This window comes from Trachinotus anak, unplaced genomic scaffold, assembly GCF_046630095.1.
Source record: "Trachinotus anak isolate AG129_WGS33_773 ecotype Australia unplaced genomic scaffold, CSIRO_AGI_Tana_v1 ptg000012l, whole genome shotgun sequence".
In the NCBI taxonomy this organism is placed as follows: Eukaryota; Metazoa; Chordata; class Actinopteri; order Carangiformes; family Carangidae; genus Trachinotus; species Trachinotus anak.
This window is the reverse complement of record NW_027273863.1, coordinates 7,902,961-7,918,683: the sequence shown is the minus strand read 5'-3', so window position 1 is coordinate 7,918,683 and position 15,723 is coordinate 7,902,961. Positions and strand designations below refer to the sequence as shown.

Here is a 15,723-nt window from a genome sequence, read left to right as displayed (position 1 = left end):
GAGGAAGATTGTGTGATACAAAGAGGAGGATTGTACGATACGATCGAAAGCTCCAGAACAACTTATTAATGGACCTAGTGGTTTGATATTTTCCAACCTACCTTACTCACCTTTTCCAGCTTAAATGCAGTTTTAGGATTATGAACCTTTTCGCTGTAACACTGCTTGTGTCTTTAAATTTTGTGAGAATACATTCTCCTGAGTGAAAGATCTACATGTGGCCTTTAGGTTGAGTAACTTGCTTATTTCCTTAATAAAAATAATGTGTGTACTGCTTTACCACAGGTGCTCTGGCTTTGTCCCCTCAGGCGTACGGCCTCCAGACCTCCCGGTGTCTCAGTACATTATGATTAGCCGTGCTACAGGAAATTAAGCGGCCTGGGGTGAGACTGATAAAAGGAGGGGAACTTTTCAGCGGTCGGAGCAGTCAGGGTCAAGGGTCACACGACATTTATCGATGTCAGGCTTCTCCATGCCATGCCTCTCTGAATACTAATCACTCACGCTGCTATGACAAAACGATTTGCTTACAGCAGTCCATTAGCATAGAAGCCTAAGTAGGCTGAGCAAACAGTCCCCTCTCCTCATTGCGTGACTGTTTACTTGTGTCAAGAATACAGCTGAATGTTCCAGTCAGTGGTCAAGTCTTCAGTGAGCTGCAGACCCTCTGAGGAGCAGGAAACACTGGCAAATCAGCAATCAGTGCATGTGTGTGTGTGTGTGTGTGTGTGTGTGTGTGTGTGTGTGTGTGTGTGTGTGTGTGTGTGCATGCATGTTTTAAGCACATGTTGTGATCCCAAACAACTCCTCTGCCATTGTAACCAGGAACTAGTTATTCATCATGTTTCACTCCCAGGTTTTGCGGAGGGGCCACCAGTTAACCACCTCTCCTCTGGGAGATGACTAATCATCCGCTGGGTTGTGGCGATGTGGATTTTGACTGCGCTAATCTCTGGATTGAATGGAGATTAAGCGCCATGTGGGGTGATGACTCTCCTCTTTGTCTTTTTTGTCTGGATGGGGATCTGCTCGCCTTATCTTATCGCTCTGCCTCATTTCTTCGGGGCAGTTCCCCGTCGTTATCATCGCAGCTCCATCTACATGGAAATCAAAGCCTTTCCAGAAGTGGAATACGATTAGGGGAGGGGGAGAAAAGTCGAATCTTTCTCCTCTTGATTCATGCTAATAATACACTGCAGCAGCCTATGAAGGGATGAGAGACTGAACAACAACAAACGCTCCCTATTATTGGGAAGCAGCATGGATGGACTAACAAGGTGACACAAGAGCGATGTGTTCATGTGTAACTCATGACACATTTCATCTGCAAGGCTTCTTTTTGTCTGTGGGCCTTGGAAACGAGGATTAACTCTCGCCTCACAGGACACAGCTGCCTGATTCCAGTGCTGACACTGACCTCCTTTGTTTTTTTAATGACCAAAGAATAGATGCCTGTGTGCGTGTGTTTGTGTGTGTGTGTGTGTGTCTGTGTAAGGTAGCAGGGGTGGCTGCTAAAGGGAGGGCGGGTTACAGAGGGGATTAAAACCCACACAGCAGCCTCCCTCCACTGTAAACAAAAGTACATGCTACTGTACTGTGTGTGTGTGTGTGTGTGTGTGTGTGTGTGTGTGTGTGTGTGTATGTATGTGTGTGTGTAAATGTATAACATGCCACTGTCACTGCTGGTAACACCAGACAAAAAGAGAAAGACTGAGTCCATCTGTGAAAGCAGCGGGATTAAGCTTTGCTCCAGCCAAGAGCTTCACGTCAATCAGCTGCTAAGTGTATGTGCGGGAGTTTGTGTGTGTGTGTGTGTGTGTGTGTGTGTGTGTGTGTGTTACATACACAACTTTACACCCATGTACACACACACATCTCCTGTCCGGCAGTGGGGGAGGGGGGACCCCAGCCCTGTTGTTTTCATGTGTAATCTGTGTGATACAGTGAAGCCAGCAATACATCAATCACACTCAGAGGCAGCAACACAACAACAAGAAAAAAAAAAACTTTTTTATGACGTGTGAACTCCTTCTGCTCCCAACACTGGATCAGATGTGACTGACGTCTTTCTGCCACCGTGGTGCTGAGCGTAGGAAAAGCTTGACATATGAGACATAACAGAAAATATTTCATGCTCACTATTATCTGCTGGAATGAGACCCAGACAGTCTTGTGCATGGTCCCAGACACGCCCCCAAAAGCATGAGAAGCTTGTTGTCCCCCTGTCACGACCCCCCACTGTTCCCCCATAATGCACCAGCACTTCTGCATGGCACCCTGTGGAGGCCTGTCTGAAACCACCAGGGTGAGCGGGCCGCAGCCAGTCACACAGGCCAAGGCTGTCTTATAGGTGTGTGTGTGTATGAGAGTGTTTGTGTTGGAGGGGCTTGACCTGGATGTAGTAGCCCCCCTCAGTGGCAGAGCGTGAAGGTGGGGGGTCATTATGCCCCCACGTGCCGTGTAGGAATGATTGAAGCTGGCTCTCTCCCCTACACCTTTCACCCCGGCTGCAGGGGGAAATTGAAATCAATACAGCCTATGATGAGGCGACTGGAGTGGGACAGGGGGCGAGAGGGAAGAAGCGGGAGGAGGGAGGGAGAGCCTTGGCTTGATGGGTGGCTGGTTAAAGGGGGGGGGAGGGGGTGATCAATTACTCTGATGGATTGCTTTTTGGGGATTTCAGAAATGAGACGGATCTCTGCTCCTTAAAGACTGACCACTGAGGGGGAAGAGAGGCTGCATAACACCCTGCAAGGCTGGAATATCATTCACTTACATCTTTGTTGTTGCGAGAAGTGGCAACTGGTCCCTCCTCCTCTCCCCAATCCTTTATTTTTCGAAAATGTTTAATCCCCTCCGTCCCCTCCCCCCTCCACACATTCTCCCTCTAACGGATCCCCTCTCTCTACATTATTCTCTGTGCATTTTAATTTTTTTTTTCTGTCACCGGGGGCCCAGTTTCCCCGCCCACTCTCCTCATTTTAGCCTGAAACTAGAATAGTGGAGCCAAGAAATAGTTAATCTCTCCGGCTGCTGCTATGATTGGCCGCTGTATGCAGCGCTTCAGCCTCCTTGAATGAGAAACGGGGGTAACCAGGCAACTTCAGTGCTGGAGAGAAGGAAAAAAAGAAGAAGATAGAGCTTCATGGGATGTTAGAATTAAGGAAAAATTTTGAACATGTAACAAGCAGAGGCAATGTGATTTCACCTTGTGTGTCCGGCAAATGGAATTAACAAATGGATTTTCTTAAACACGCTCTCTCCCTCTCTCTTTCTCTCTCTGGCACTGGGGGGAAATAGAGCGCTCAAATGAAGGGGACACAGATGTGGATTAAAACGCATAAATGGGACACTCAAGAAAAGCATCCGCTGAGAAAAGGTGAGTGCCATCTCAGTTGCGAGTGTGTTTTTTTTTTTTTTTTTTTGTTAAACTGTAGAGCTGTTTGAAGATGCGAGGCAGCTCAGCGACATGTCAAGATTTATGGATAGGATGCGTTGGCCGCTGAATGAAAATGGGTTGCGGAACAGTCCGCTGTGGATGACTGAGGCAGACACTGTCACATATGTAACAAAATGAAACACATAGGATCAGAAATGAGCCTGTGGGAGAGATCATCGATGGTGCTTTGGTGGATTTGAACGTGGAGTCCTTTAAAGAGCAAACGCCGGTCGCCTGTCAAATAACCTGCTGTCCCATATTGAATTGCGCACAAATTGGGGATGGACATGTCGTTTTGAAATGATTTCGATGCGTAACCTACATGTAGGCTGTGGGTCATGTTGCTTTGCAGGATGCCATCATAAGATGCAATTGTAAGAAAAAGACTAGAAGCTTTTTCCACCACGTCTGTGCCCCCTCCCTCCCCAAATATTCAAATGAAGAGATGTCCTGCTGCAACAGCAGTAAATCATCTTCAAACCGCTGCGCTTTAACCCGCTCTGATGCTGAGTGAATGAGTGAACGATGACGCATCTGTTGATACATGTATTGATTTCTGTGCAGAAACGGTTAGAAAAGGCTCAGCCGGCTGCACCGGGGGCTGAGTACCTGTGGAGGGTCGCTTGGATGGGAGCGCGCAGCGCAGCGCGGCGGCGCCGGTCTGACCGGCAGCGCTGAGCCAAAGTCTGCCTCAAACCTGTGAACAGGCCTGTACACGGGTCCTCTGGGGCTGGCTCGAGTTCGTGGGTCATTGCGGGGATGAAATTGTGGGGATGGTGGAAGCATCTGGGCGTGGGGCTCGTCTAATCTGCGACATGGTGTGTAGTTGCGCCCATTTTTGGATTCTCCTGAGTAGAAATGGTTGCATTGGAGCGGCCAGTGGTCCTGTTTTTTTTTTGTTTTTGTTTTTTTTTTGCCAGAAATACACTTGGGTGAAAGTTTTAATAGCTTGTAATTGTTTTTGATTTTACAATCTATGTAACCTCAAAGACCCAATTAAACTACCAGGATCCAGCACTGTAAAAATATTTATGGTAACGAGTCATTTCATCTTTTCGTTGTGAGTCGTGTTTTCTTAATTAAAGTAATAAAAAAAGAGTTATGCTTTGCAAAATACCCACAAAAGACTAATCTTGAACAATTCGTTAAGAAGTTTTCATAATAGGCTACTAATTGACTTTCATCTGTGTTTTTTCTGTGTTTTTAACCTCTCAAAAGCCAAATCCCTCAAGGGTGAAACTGAATATGAGCCAATATTACCAGTTCAAATGCACAATTCACTATTGGACCATATGTCTATCATGATGCCCCATGTTTTCTGCTTGAGTGCTCATGCAAGAGCAGGCCTACATGGGAAATGGCGTTCTCTACGGCTCCTAACGAACAGCTATAGAACAGGCTGCTGGTGAAATAATGTGGTTCACCTACATCCATGTTGGTTCAAATGATCACAAGTCATGCTAATGTTGTGTCCTGGTGGGTTAGTGTTGTGACATTGGTGCCAAAGTTCACTGGCGACTTCTGCCAGTCGGCCAAACTGCCTTTAGTAATCTCCTTACAGAGGATGTTCTGCAACAGATCCTAAGCTGCACTCACTGGCTCGATTGTAGGACACATTTGTTGCACACACACACACACGCACGCACACGCACACACTAACACACATACAGTACAATTTCCAGTTGTCATCCCAAGACAGTTCTCTGCAGCCCAGTGTGAGTTGCGGGGCTTAAGATGGAGCTGCACAAAACACTAGAGAGCATTAACTTCTCCAGTAAGGGCTTCTTTGTTAGGTCTCCCAGTGGAATCAAGACACTTAATTTAGCTCCTGACAGCGAACGCAGCACGTGGATATGGGAGCTATATCTTATCCGATTAAGGCCATAATGCCTTTTTCCCCTTTTACAATTATCATAAAATATTGAACGTTGTTTGCATATTCCCTTTTCATGTTAACTCAAAACAATTACAACAATGCAGGGACAACATTTCATCCAGTAGTTGTTTTGTACTCCTTTGAAAATCCTTGCCGTAGTGTTGCTTCTTGCCTTTTGTCTTGCTGAAAGCCTACTGTATTATCACATTTGTTGTTTCCTCTCATATTGCAGTGGCATTACCTCAACTTGAACTCCCCTAAGATTTCCCAAGTGCTCTGAGATAATGCATCTAATGAACAGAGGTTACACTACATTAATGTAGCATCTCCACATTAGACACACGATTGCTGGAGTGGCCTAAATCTTTTATAAAGGTAGTTTTAATGAGCTTGCAAGATTGTGTCTGAGTTCTCATTTTGCCGATGGCCTTATCACATCTAGTCTATTCATTAATTAAGATGTGGCCCCTGGCAGAGGCAGGTCAGAGGTGATCCTGGTTGGCCTTAGTTGAACAAAAAGAGGCAGATTGTTCAGATAGTGGTGCATTGCAGGATGCTGAGTGATGCACATACTCCACTGGGGATGTAATCAACATGACAGGTGCATCTGAAGTTGAGAGTGCATTGGGAGGGTTGTGGCAACTAGATGTGCCGGCAGCAAAGACTCAAACTACAAGCCATGAGAGTAGCTGAAGAAAAGGAACTCAGATCTCTCCTATGGGAAGTATAAAGGAATAGTTTGACAGGTGGGGAAATACATTTGTTTTCTTGCAGAGTGTTAGATGAGAAGATCTTTACAAAAAACCAAAGTGTAAAAACGACCACTTGCAGGGGTTATGTGGCACTCTCTTTCTTTGCAACAACCTCCTGGAGTCTCCGCCAGTTGTCTTTCAACTGGTCCCAGCACAGAAACTGTTCAGCACATGTTATTTTTACAGTCACGTCTTTGTACAGACTAAACAAACAAGATATAAATTCTCAAAGGAGCTATTCGTAAGACTTGCTATTGCTACATAGCTAGCGTTAGCATTATAAGATGTTTACTTACCAGTCCTGAAGAGACGTTGCGAGTTCAGCATCAAACTTTACTCATCAGGAGATGTCTCCAGTCTTCCAGAGGTGGAAAGCAACATCAATGTTAACTCTTGTCTCTATCGTGTCTTTTCTTTTACTGAAGTTAGCATGCTAACCAGCTAGCCCATCTAGGCTCTTTCCAATAGTGACTCACTGCAGCCTCCCATCTGCCTAGAAGATATAGTGCTGCTCAGAGGGCGTATTATTATTATTATTATTATTATTGTTAACAATAATATTGTTAACAATAATATTGTTAACAATAATAATAACAACAACAACAACAACGATTTTATTATTATTATTATTATTATTGTTAACAATAATAATATTTATTATTATTATTATTTTCTCAGTGACAATAATAATAATAATTATTATTGTTAACAATAATAATAATAATAATAATAATAAAATCGTTGTTGTTATTATTATTATTATTATTATTATTATTACTTTTTGTCTTGTAAACGCAGCAATGGCCGAAGCTCTTGTTAAGCAAGAATCACCACCACAAGCTCCCAGCAGGAAATTATGTTCAGTGGCAGAGAAAACTTACACATAGCCCCTTCAATTAATTAACTTTAGAAGTGCTGACAGGTAGATTTTTTTCTAATCTTCAGACAGTTTTAGGCTAGCTGTTTCCCCCTTTTTCCAGTCTTAATGCTAAGCTAAGCTAGCCCACGGCTGGCTCCAGCTTCATATTTAGGGCAACATTCTGAGTGCTTTATCTATTTTCTCATCTAACTCTCTGCGAGAAAGCGAATAAGCATATGCCCAAAATGTTGAAGTACTGCTTTTACATCCTCTGGTAAAAATCATCCCACACAAACACAAACAAACAACAACAGTCACGAACAACATCGACAGTTATGCAAAATACTAAACCGGTGTTGGAAAATGTTTAAAAAATAACATTTCCTCTCTAATATATTTTGTCTGGCTCAGTGCATACAGCCCCCACATAATAGTGGATGTTATCATGCACATTAAACTAAAGTTTTTTTTCATAATTTGTTTTTTTTCTGTATCGCTTTAAATATGAATTCATTAAATTCTGTCTAATATTCATTTAGACAATATGCAAGTAAAACTGGACCATTCTCTTTACAAAATGTCAAACCTTATCAAGGTTCAGCTCAATTAGTATGATTCAATTACATGTTGAAATGAGAGAAAACAATGAGGAAAGTGCAGCCAAGCCTGATTTAATGTTTCCATCAAATCATATGGAATTCACTTCACTGTAGATGTGTGTGTAAATTCTGTAAAAACAGCAGTCAAGCATCATTGACTTCAAATGTTTTCCCACCGTTATGTCCCTAATGGCACTGACCCTGTTGAGTTGACAATCAGGCGGCGACCTCACCACCATGGAGCACGTTACTGGAATCAAATGGGGCAGTGAATTGCCAGCCCATCACACAATTATTTCCATTGTGTGGAGCTTGGTGGCGAGTAATCCTTGTGCCTTGGCCTGTAACATCTGGTGAGTGAGTGAAGTGTTCAGTGTGAAGCCGGCAGTGTCAGCTCCTGCCTCCCATGTTCACCCGGAGCAGCCGTCACTGCCCACTTCACTTCCAGAGGACTGGGCATCTTCAATGCATCAATGACACCAGCCATCACAAGGGACATGTAGCATGCCAAACCAATGATTCATTAGGACTCAATTAGCTGGGAGGCATGGGGCGCCCTGCCATATGCCTCAAGGTTCTATGGCAATCTGTACCCACTCCCTACTACTGTACTCTCAACCGTCTTTGGCACTGTACAGTCTGTACATGTACATGTGTGCTGCATCAGTGTTGTACAGTACAGTACCAGCACAGGGCGTCAGTCTGCCCCTTTCACAGAGCCGTCTTCTTTGTACTATTAAAACAAGTCAGAAGAAGAGATTTAGCAGCTCTGTGTCCAGCCACCCAGCTTCTGAGCTGGAAATGAGTCACAATGACCTTCAGCTCAACTCATCTTGAGCCAGTTGGCACCGTATGAAATACTCATCCATCTACTAAAGTATGAGGCTGTGGAGCTCCAGATACTGTAAATCTTAGGAGCTAAGAAAGGCCCCGCTCAATATCGACTTTACCTTGCTTGCCAAGAGGCAGCGTGTGCTGCCGACAAGATCTATCCGCCCTCAAATCTAGTTTGTCTTCTTATGTGTGCCAAGGTAAAGGGCCTCCCTCACCCCATCGTCTGTGCACCCACCACCACATCTCGTGATTCGACAACCTGAAATTAATGAAATTAGATTTGAGCAGCGAACAGTCCTAAAGAGAAGAAGGGCAATGAACATACCAAACTGTACTTATCCAATGTGATATGATGTGATGTGGCAGATGCACATGCTGCCCATACACTGCTGCCCATACATGTCATATGTATGCATTAATGATTGACACTTCTATATTTTTAAAGGTCAATACTTCTAATTTGATATAAAAGCTGCCAATGGGCTTTATCTTTCACTGATATTCCTTCACCCTTAAAAGACCAGCTTGTGTGGGGTGTCATGTGTCATTGAATCGTGAAAAAGTGGCTTCGATATCTTGAGTCCATGAGAACATGGACCTTTACAGATGACTTCTGGCTTCTCTCCATCCGTCCCTCTGCTGAATTGTTACACGAAAACTTGGAGAGAAATTAATGAATTAGACCTTAACGATACACCTCTGACCTTTGATATCATTATAGCCAGCTACTAAGACCCACAAGCTAACAGGTCAAGAGCGGTTTTATATGTATATGATGGGATAGCTTATCCCAAGCTTCCCAAATCCTATTTGACTGGATGAATTTATGTGTACAGGATGAGTCATCAAAAACATCTAACAGGATGCTAACAGAAACGGATCTGGATATCAAAACAGTCAAAATGACTTTAACATATATTTTTGACATAAGAGACACTAAGAGACATGTTTAGTGTTTAGTAGCAAATTTCTGATCATATGAAGGCCTAATATCACTTATCTGCATTTGCATAAATGTATGCATTAATCTAGAATTTGTGCATATCTGCTACTTGTCAGTATAATTTTTATTAGAAAGAATAAAAGCAAAGCAAAGTATTTAAAAAAAACAAATTTACATTTCCATTTTAAGTAGCTTTAAAGAAATTAGGGGTCAAAGCATGTTTTTGCAAATTAAAAGTGTAACTTTTCAACAAAGCCAGGAGCCAGAGAGAGAGGAAATCAAGTCAGGTTAGAGCAGCTCTGCCCCAGTTGTGGGCACGTGCAGCCACCCAACTGCACTCCTCCAGCATTTTCACCGCATTACCCAGAAACGCTACGTTCGTGTGACCCAATTTATCAGCCTCTCCTCCCCATTCATCTGCTCTCACAGATGCTCTGCAGGAGGCTCCATAAGCAGCAGAGCATTCATCACCTCTGAGTGGTGAGGTCCTTCGGTTTCATCCTGTCGGCCCCTTCTACAACCCTATTCCCCACAGGCAGGACAGCAGCTCCACATGAGGCTGACGATTATAATAGTGTGGCAGGCTGGCAGCAGCAGCAGCAGGCACTACAGTAGCTGAGATGCATTTGTCCGTGCATTTGTGTTTGTGTTCTATAAAATATGTAATCAAATATAAGCTTAGCAAGGTTTTTCCCTCCACTGACAGTCAATTTAAATATTGTATCTGCCACATCTCCTTACTGCAGTACTTTTTCAACCCCCTGGAGGTAATTGAGATGTTTAACTCAGCCTAGAGGAGCTATCAGGCTCAATTCTCATGTGATTTCATATCCCCTGATTCATGTTTTTTCTCACTGTGCACAGCGCATTCCCTCTGTTTCAATCATTTACAGTTTTGAGTAATCAAACATTAAATGACGGCTTAACTTTATTCCCTCCAACGCAAATGTAAACTCTCCTTAATGAAAATGCTTAGATTTAACTTTATGGTTATTTTAGAGTAATATGTCCTTTTAGTCATAAAAAGAACCACTTGTGGGAATGACATAATACAGTTCAAGAGCTAAAAACTGACCATGAAGTTGAATCAAAACCTCTCTAATACAGTTTCAACAAAAACTGAAAATTATAATCATCCTGAAGGTAAGATTTATTACAGGAATTCTGTGTAAGCCTGCATTAACCTGAGTTATGTGTAAAAATGTACTGGTTACTAAGTGTAGAATGAATTGGATTAAGCCTGGAGGTTGTCACTGTTAGTACTAGATTCAACACAGAGGATGAGGAGAAGGTGGCAGGAAAGTTCAATATCTCACTGTTAAGATTTTGGCAGATACTGCTACTGCGATTTCACGATTTCAGCCGTAATTTCCGTCGTCATTTTTGCGTTTTATTTTAATTTTCAGTGAAAAAAGGGATGATGATGTAATTGATCTTGTTTTTTTCAAGCCTGTGAAACATAGGTGTACCGGACCTTGGTGGTCATAGTGACAATAATAAACATGTGGGCTGTACCAAGAGTGGCGTGCCTACCTCTGTGACCGTGGTAACTATAGAAACGGTCGTGGCTTGGTTAGGTTTAGGAAAAGATCGTGATATGGGTTAAAATAGTACTAACCCTAACCCTCAACATTATACGGTCTTTGTTGTCATGGTTACAATAATAACAACGTGGTTAACTTTGTCAAACTGTCATTGATAATAGAAACAATGTAAACTGCTGCTTTCACATGGGAATCGAACACTGATATTCCTGTGTTTTGTTGACCCATCCATCCACCCCAACCTCTTCCTGACGAGGACTTTGTGGCTCTATAAACTATTTCACTGCACTTTACCCTTTGCTCCTGTCATAATTACTACAGCCACTAGACAACAAAACGGAGGACAGTCTCTCTGTAGAACATGAGTTATAGGGTAGAGCATCTCTGTATCACTACAATGCTTCATTTATCTTATGTTGTGACACATTTTACCTTTATCAAAAAAATTCCAGCTCTTGCGATTTGGATATTGCACTTGGCTATATTGTGATTTCGATAATATTTTGATTAATTGTTCAGCCCTAACAAACAGTATGAAAAGTTACTGTGGAGAACTGTTGCCATGCCTCATACACCAAAGTCATTTGACCATATCCCTGTCTCCTAAAAACTACATACACTTTGAGAGAAATATAACAACACCTTAGTTACAATTTTGATAGATAAAATACATGTTTTGATGAGCACATCTTCCAAATCATACTGAACATATCTGTATTCTCTAGCAACATTTTTCTTTTTTTTTCTGACAATATTTAACTCTAGCAGCTAAAGCTCCATGAACTTTGTTATGATTATGTTTAGACACTCATTTGTAGGCAATATGGTTGCTAACTCACTTTATTGAAACTGATTGAAAAAATGAAAAAGTTGTTTGTTTAATAGCAGTCACATAGAAAATGACTCCAATAGAAGAAAAATGAACCCTGAGCATGCAGGACTAAATCAACCTGGTAGAAGCCCTTAGGCAAAAATAAGTTGAGATGAATAAGCAACATGTGCACACAACATACACTCAAATAATCCTGTATTAAGGCCTTGAGGTTAATGATATGAATGTCTCCTGAACAGCCTTATTATTTCAGTCTGTACGGCCGAACAGTGAACCTGGAGCCCTCAGATCCTCTGAAGATGGGCCCCGGCCTTGTCCCTGAGTCATAAGCAGCTCTAAAGGGAGCTGACCCTTAGATTGACCTCCGCTGAGGACACCATACATTTCTGGATTTGGTTTGTTAATGCATCATTATTTTCCCTCATTTATTCACGTCAGTAGAAAAATGGGGAGAGAAGCCTATATTTATCTCCACGGCTATCAATTAATCTGGCATGTAAGGAAAGCGTAGCATGAATATTTCACTCTTAATGGCTGATGACGTTTGATTTTCCTGAACGTCTGCCCAGGTCGAGTAATTGCAGTTGTTCTAATTTGGAACTTTGTACCTTTTTTAATTAAAAAGCGCCTGCAGGTAACAGATCCTATACTTCTGATGCGGAGCACTGAGCGGCAAGCATCTGGCGCAGCACCATCGGTCAGCATGACGTCTTGTGATGAGACCCTTTAGATCACTTCTCATCAGAGCATCACAGTTGGAGATCACCCTGATGTTTTGCTCTAATCAGCCATCAAGTGTCATATTCAGCAGGCTTCACTCTCGTGTTCGGCCTCTGCTTTGGGTTTATACAAAACAACATGAACAACTGAAGAGGCAGCTCCTCAGAGAGACAACAAGCGGCACTGCTTGTGTGTTCGCGATCTATGTGAGATCTTGACCTTGCGGTGCCATTGTAATGAGAGGCAGTCGAATATTTCACTTATCATTAGCAGCATGATTAGCTGCCAATGGGCTGTGCCTGGCATGGTTTAATCCTCCCAGTCTCCAGAGTACGATAACATATGAGATGACAACAGTTTCACACCCAGTTTCACACCTCCCGTGGTTCCATACGTCGCAGCAGCCTAATCACTCATATGAGATTAATGAGAGACGTTGAGGTGTGGTGGGAGATTCACTAATTACACCCCCACATATTGTAGAGTAGTCAGGGAATAGCATGTGAGTGTGAGTGAGTGTGTGTGGGTTGTGGAAGCTTCTTTTAAAGTACAGTTTTACAAGGTACATGTAACTTCACAGTGGGAGAAGTGAAGCTACAACAAAGATGTACTCAAGAGGAAAGAAGAAAAAATTTAAAAGTACTTTGTGGAAATGATGATTTCTGCAGCTGCAAAAACAAGAGTGTAATTGATCTGAAAATATAATTCTTTCTTTGCTTTGAGTGGCTCCGACACAAAACTCCTACAAGAAACTGCAAGAAACTAGTAGGGTTGTGACAGGAAACCAAATAATCCATCTGAGTTATCACAGCAGGAAATATTGGACATGTTAACTTTTCTCTGTGAAGTCAGACTCTCTCTCTCTTCCTGCAGATGCCACAATCTGAAAGAAATCCCAAACTAAATATGGTTTTCATAGTGGAAGAAGAGAAGTTTCATAGATGGGGAAGTGTGAAATCTAAATCATGTAAAACTTTGGCAAACAAATGAGCAAAGATGAAGATAATGACGTTTTTACACTATATACAAACAAGGTTGACCCTTAGGGACTGTATAAAAATTATTATGGTTAACGCTTTGAAAAAGCAAGGTCATGTTGCTCTTTTAAACTGCTGGGTGGATAAATAACCAACTGTTTAACATGTTTGCTATATCAGATTAAAATTTGGTTCCCAACTTTGTTTCTGCCAAAAAAAAATCAGCTATTGCAGTTTTAAAATTCAAAATGCTGCACCATTTCAAACTCTACATCTGTTAATGGAGCAATCATTTCCACAATATCTGCTAAATGGCAAATTATGTCAAACATAGAACAGTGTGTTTACCTGTGTGCTAAAATCCTGCCATTCTGTTTTTGAGCTATGAGCCAAACAATAGCAACCACTATCAGGGAATAAATGCAACCAGACACAGGCTGTCACTCTGTGGGGAATCTGAGCAGAAATATAAAAACAAGGTAAGAAGGTAAGAAAAATTCAAAGTCCATGTGTGAGTGTGTGTGTGTGTGTGTATAAAATGCTCCCTCATTTTCCTTTTTATAGTGATAATTTTCATACAGTCCCCCAGTCAGCTTAAAATGACAGTAATAATGAGGGAAAAAATGTATAGTTTTACTTTAGTTAGTCCAAAATATGCCACACTGCTTTTTCATTTTCATTAACAGAAACTATGCATCAAACACTGTGTGTGTGTGTGTGTGGTGCGTCACACACATGACAACATCAATAAAGCAGTGTAACAGTAAGTAGAAAAACAAAAAGGTTTTGAGATGCCTGTTAGGTGCTTCCCTTCAGCTTCATTAATGCTGTCTTGCAGACTGCAGGTAATGTTTTTGTGCTCAGCGGTTTTGATCATAGCAACTTTTATCTCTGCCACACTGGATCTTTGTTGTGTTTGATAGTCATGTTGCCAGTCCACAATGCTGCTGAATCAAATTTGTGTCTTTCAAGACATGAATACAGTCAGAACAACAGACTGTGAAACAGTTATTCACAGTCAAGTTTCATAAAGAGGCTGCTTGCGTATCTTAATTATATCCATGACCCATGTGCAATTAGAGAGGACACCTTTTGGCTATTTATTTAGTTCAAAGAGAACACAAAGGGAGGAAAAAAACCTAATTGTCTCATTAATTACTCTCTGCATGAAATAATGACCAAAGCAAGGTATCCACTGTTCTTTTGTAACTCACAAAAGAAAGCAGGGGTGGGGGTGGCAGCAAAATAAAACACGCTTCACCCTCTTTTCACAAATAGGCATTATGTTGGGAGAGAGGGAGACAAAGAAAAAGGAGGGCAGGGGAGAACAGGGGTGGGAGGGAGAGAAAAACATGATAGAGAAATGAAGATAGAATAGCAAGAGTTGAAAAAAAAGGCTGCAGAGATTAAAAATGATAAGTACAGAGCAAATCAAAAAGAGGAAAAAAAGACAGAAGGAAGAAAAGATTGGCTGTGAGGTTACATGGTGTTTGTCCAGGCCTTCTGGAGCCGGCCCAGCTCTCTCTCCCACTGAACGTGGTAAATAGCCTGTTTTAACACACTGTTCAGACACTGAGACACAGCACAAACAACAAACCAAATCAACAGTGAATTAAAGACTCTTCAGGGAAGCCACAGAGTAACATCAGAGGAGTCGTTTTGGAGAGCCAGATCCACCAATTAACTGTTCTGAGAGAGGTCCAGGAGTCCTGGTTTCCAGACCTGCTATATTTTGGTGGGTGGAATTAGATGAATAAAACAGGAAACGTAGTTTATCTTGTTTTCATGCTATTGTTTACTGTCACCATAGGGAGCTAGTGACACTTTATTAGCCTGAATACGTCTGTCAGACAGGCAGAAACAGCCTATGAAATGCAAACTTTCAAAATAAACCCCATTAATATTTGCATCTTGAGACCTCTACTGTGTGAGCGTGAGTGTATTTGTTCATTTATGTCATGTATCTCAGACTTGAAGAGATCCCCCCCCCTCCACTCCTCCCCTCACACACACACACACACACACACACACACACACACACACACACACACACACACACACACACACACACACACACACCCTCATTCCCTCCTCGCTCTTCTTCCATCTAAATTGGGTCCAGTTATCCTGCAGCTGAGCTGGTAAAAATGATAATGCAGGAGCACTTCAGAGGGCAGCTCCTCACTGCCCTCTCACTTGCCATGCCCGGCCATGCTGGAGCCACGCCTAACTGAGTGCACAGCTCCGAGGCCTTTACTGACATAAATCTGCACAGCAAAGCAACTGTGTGGCAACGCTTATTTAGTTTACCAGCTGTAGCTGCTGAACCTGAAGCAATGAGGCTTCTC

General features: G+C 42.3%; 1 protein-coding gene across 4 annotated transcripts in view; it reads left to right on the top strand.

Annotated features, from left to right (window-relative positions):
* Positions 1 to 15,723, top strand: part of dab1b (DAB adaptor protein 1b) — an 87,238-nt gene that overhangs the window by 39,287 nt on the left and 32,228 nt on the right. Inside the window, exon 3 of one of the 4 annotated variants that reach the window (XM_071491725.1) lies at positions 3,301 to 3,379. The exons of 2 other annotated variants lie outside the window; for them this stretch is intronic. The gene's annotated coding sequence lies outside the window, so the exon portion shown is untranslated. Of the gene's footprint in view, positions 1 to 3,021; positions 3,380 to 15,723 lie in introns of those variants that run through there. One more of the 4 variants, XM_071491724.1, reaches the window with a different exon arrangement.